This window comes from Rousettus aegyptiacus, unplaced genomic scaffold (assembly GCF_014176215.1).
Source record: "Rousettus aegyptiacus isolate mRouAeg1 unplaced genomic scaffold, mRouAeg1.p scaffold_m13_p_4, whole genome shotgun sequence".
In the NCBI taxonomy this organism is placed as follows: Eukaryota; Metazoa; Chordata; class Mammalia; order Chiroptera; family Pteropodidae; genus Rousettus; species Rousettus aegyptiacus.
In genome coordinates, this window is record NW_023416307.1 from 50,108,993 (window position 1) to 50,114,015 (window position 5,023).

Below are 5,023 nucleotides of genomic sequence, written 5' to 3' on the forward strand. Positions count from 1 at the left end.
TTTCCCACTCGCAAAGACAGCCAGCTGACAAAGCTGAGCACCTCCCTCTTCAGACCTTCAGGTTTTTACCTGACACATATGTAAGGTTTTTCTCTGGGATATGATACATATTGCAGAATATTTGACAATCATTTATAAGAGTCGGTCCAGAAGATAATTTAAATACCATTGGAACTTTCGATAAAGAGTGAAGTAGGAAAACATCTTTAGAAACAAAGCTAGATATAACAAAAAGAATAAAGTGATTCTAGCAATAAAGACATCTGTACCTCTTTGCCTTCATCTCCAACTATCGGGTAGTTGATATTCACCTATTAGGAAAACTGCAGGATGTGGACTTGGGGGTGCAAAACTTACTTGTATTTTAAGGGGAAAGCACAACATTTTTGAAAAGTTAGAACACTGGAGGGTGTTTCCTTTCCTAATCAACTGTTATGATCAAAGTGGAATTTTTGCTGTCGTTATCTCTCCTTCAGAGGAAGGATGTTGTACCATGTGAAACACAGGCAACGAAGAAAGATAATATTGTTAAAGAAATGTAGTTCAAGACAGTCAGGGTTGGCTTGACAACTTTATGAGAAGAGTTTGTTGCAGAATCTCAAAGTCTTCGGAGAGATGGCATCAGCAGGCTGTAGTTTGAAAACAATCTTTCTCTCAGATCTTCAAGAAACATTATCTAAGAGGAGGGCATGGGAAAGGTACATGACCAAACCAAATTTTAATAAAGATAAAACTGGCCTTTTGAAGAACAGGAAAAGAAAAAAGTTGACCACTTCAAAGCAAAGCAAGGATAAGTTATTTTTTAAGCGGTAGGTTATATGGTGATATAAATAAATAAATGAATGTATGTATATTGATGATGGTGCTATAAATACACACACACACGTGCGCGCATACATGTGGCAACCTATTGGTACCACCTGTGTATTCTACCCTGGGGGCTAGGATGTTATTTCAGCTATATCTCATGAAGTATCTCACAGGTTGCTAAAATACTCATAGCAACAAAACAAAACATAATCTGATAGAAAAATGATTCTTTCCAACACTGCAAAACTTTGGGGGAGCACCTCACAAATAGAAGGATTTTAAGAGCATTAATCAGGGCTAAGTATAGTTCTTTGACAGTATGCTCTATACATATTTCCTTATTCTCCCTTTTAAGATCTTCGACTTTGTTGTCTATTCTGCTGTGTCTTAAAAATATCCTTCTTTGAGATTATTTTCTGAATCCTGATTGATTTGAAAAGCAGCCGACACCTGGCATGTGCCTTTCCTACTACACCTCCAGGAAAAAGGAGCTGGTGTCATTTTGGAGGCTGGCATCCCTGATCTGGACAGGGGAGATTTGCTTTTTTTCTCCGTTTTCCTCTTTTTTTCTTTATTTCTAACTTTGCAGTACTGGTAAGACAACAGGAAGCTCCGGGCTTCCTCTGCAGGGCATTTAGCTGAAGGGATGTGCTCACCACATTGATAACAGTAGCCGGAAAAGAAAGAAACACACCCACCCTTCAGAAAACATGACCCTCCTCCTCAACCTCCCGGCCCTCCCCATGCAGGGCCCATTTCCTCCTGGAAGCCTCAGAGGCCCTATTTGGGTAGCACCACTCAGGTCACTCCAATGTTCAAGCCAATTTTATTCCCATTAAAACTTGGTTTTGCCATGTGCCTTCCCTGTATCCACCTCTTAGATGGTGTATTTTGGAGATATGTGGGAAAAAGTGTTTTCAAACTGCGATCTGCTAATTCCACCTCTACTAAGATTTCAGGATTCTACAGAAAACTTCTCTTGGTTGCAGCAATGTACCAGATACTGTTGTCTAAAGTTACTAAGGGTTAATCATTGACACAGACTCAGTTGGCATTAGTATCGCTATGCATGTTCTTATATGGAAAATAATTTGTCGTGCTTCCTTTTACAAGCTAACCACCCTTGAAATAAGCAAAGGGGGTGGGGGGGGGGACTATCGGTTACTAACACAATGTGTGCAGGAATAAGAGTTTTAAATATAACAGTAGTTTGGAATCCAGTTTTTCAAATTTTTCGTATTATAAGATCTAGAGGTGGCGGGAGTTCAGGCCTGCATGCCTGAGGAATAACCACAGGATCAAGAATAGCCAAAAAGCTTCTGAGGACAGTCATTGCACTGGCATTATGATGGGTCAATTAAAACAAAAGTCATGTCAAAGATATGAGTGAAAGACACAAGTCACTCTTGGGAACTGTCATTAAAGACAGTTTTAAAAGGATCCTGAGAAGTACAATTTGAAAGAAGAAGTCTGTATGTTACAATCCTCTCTTTAAGTATTTTCTGGGGTTTAGATGGCTACCATTCACGTAACACTAAGACCAAGAACTGCTCGAGCTCCCAGAGATCCTGAAGTGAACAAACGGGTCAGAGTTTTAACAACTTGTAAGTCTATGACTAAGTACTATGTCTATTGATGTTTAATCTAATCTTTCTTCTTAGAGATATTGCATCTATAAAAGTTGGTTTCTGCATTTGAAAAACTTGGATCAGGTGGTTATTCCAGAAACAGTCTTCTCTCTGGGCAAAACAGTTTCCCTGATTAGTCCCCTCACCCACATTGAACCTTTAAAATCCTAGTGAAAACCAGAGTCCTCTTGCATTAGCCTGTTGCCTTGATTTTGAGCAGGAAGATGCTGCATTGCTGAAGTAGGAAGGAACCAAGTGAGATTCTTCTGTTGTAAATTACCTCCAAACTATCACTAAACCATGCCACTGTCTTCAAAACAGCCTCGAAAAGATGGGTAACCTTCAGCTACTGTAAGTCCTCACTTAATGTAGTCTACAGGTTCTTGGAACTGCAGTGAAAAGATGTATAATGAAACTAATTGATACAAACAAGAGTTAAGTTCAAATGGTATCTCATTAACGTTAGAGCAAAATGGCATTATTCAAGGACGTGCTACACTCTGGACTTCCTCACCTATGCCCTATATGAACCTCTCCATGTTTGCCATTTAATCAGCAAATGTGTACTTTTCAGTAACCACTAGCCACCTACAGGTCAACAGTGTGATAGACTTGATAAAGGCGATCAAGTTGCTGCAGCTGCCTTTCTCTTCTTTAGCTTAATCCTAAAGTCTTTACCACAGTTCTGTATGACCTTGGGCCAATCTGAACTGCTTTCAGCCTGAATTAAGTGAAATTATCTATGTGAGGCACTTAACACAAAATAGGTACTTAATTTTTTTAAATAAAAAATTTAAAAATTATAGTTGACACACAATATTATGTTAGTTTCAGGTATCTGTCACAGTGATTAGACATTTATATACCTTACAAAGTAATCACCACAATGAGTTTAATATCCATTGGGCACCATACATTATTATTATAATATTATTATTGACTGCATTCCCTATGCTGTACATTAGATTCCTGTGACTAATTTTATAACTGGCAGTTTGTACTTCTTAATTCCCTTGACTTTTTTGCCCATTCCCCCAGTCTTCTTCCATCTGGGAACCATTAGTTTGTTTTCTGTATCTATGAGTTTGTTTCTGTTTTGTTTGTTCATTCATTTTGTTTTTTAGATTGCACATATAAGTGAAATCATACAGTATTTGTCTTTCTCTGTCTGACTTATTTCACTAAACATAATATACTCTGTTCAACCATGTTGTAGCAAATGGCAAGATTTCATTCTTTATCATGGCTGAGTAATATTCCATTATGTATATGTATCACATCTTCTTTATCCATTTATCTATCGATGAATACCTAGGTTGCCTCCATATCTTGGCTGTTGTAAATAATGATACAATGAGCATAAGGGTGCATGTATCTTTTTGAATTAGTGTTTTCAATTTCTCAGATGAATAACAGAAGTGGCATTGCTGGGTCATATGCTTGGTAATTGTTAATGAGATGAAATAGAAAATTACTAGTTAGTGAGGAATATTTTTCTTTATAACACTTTTTTCCTAGCCCCATTTCTGTTTTCTTTGGTTTGACGCCATCACAACACCCACGGTCTTTTTAAAGGTATGGCCTCTGAGGCTAGGAACTTCTCCCTCTCCAATCTGGGTTACATCTGAATATATTTGTAATATGATGACATGTGCCAGCTTACTCATGTCTGGTTTCTTCCTCATGTTCACCCATAATGAATCGGAGGGACAGTCATCTTTGGAGGATTTGGCTTTATACCTCTGACTGCATTCTTAGCCTTCCATAGCTCCCTGATCTAAGTTCCAGGATCCCTCTGGCTCAGTATTCCTAAATAAATAACCGACAGTGTCGGTTAGGGTCTAAGATCAAGAATTTATGTAAAAGAACTGTTTACAAATGTGTGGCAGGGAAAGACATACCACAAGGGATAATCCAGGTCTGGTAATGACAGAGCTGTTACCTGTCCCTAGGCCCAGAGGGACGAGACCTACGGAATGAGTGTTTTTTAGAACCCCAAGACACAGGGCTTTTATGTAGAAAAGGCCACCTTGAGAAGACTGCGGCCTTTGCTATAAGTGCAGCCTATTGGAGACAAATTTACAGAGAGGAGTTGGGAGAATAAGCACCCTGATCTCACTCTCCTCTTTCTCTCTAATCTGCCAGTGCTCCTTCTTAGCCAAATACAGCTGGACCCCAGAGGGTAAGGGAGCCTATTGGGGTGAAATTTCTGCGGCAGTACAGAGGAGGGTAGAGAGCGGATTTGGAGGTGCAAATGTAAGATATCTGCCACATTAAATAAATAAAAGTGGGCCATGCACGCATCAATGATGACAAAAGATGACCAGTAATATGAACCCAAAATTAGTTTATCCAATTTCTTGTGAATAGAGTCCTTAAAAACATCAGCTGAGCCCTAATAACTTACTTTGTGCCACTAGAAAAACCTTAAGGTTTTGTTTTATGACTGGATTTTCAAAATCTGAATTACTATTACTCATGGTAACAGTCCAATCTCTGACATTATTTATCTTTGATTCTGAGTATTCTCCTGTCTGGATATTCCAGAATGTGGCAACTCCAGGGTGGCACCCACTTCCCACCCA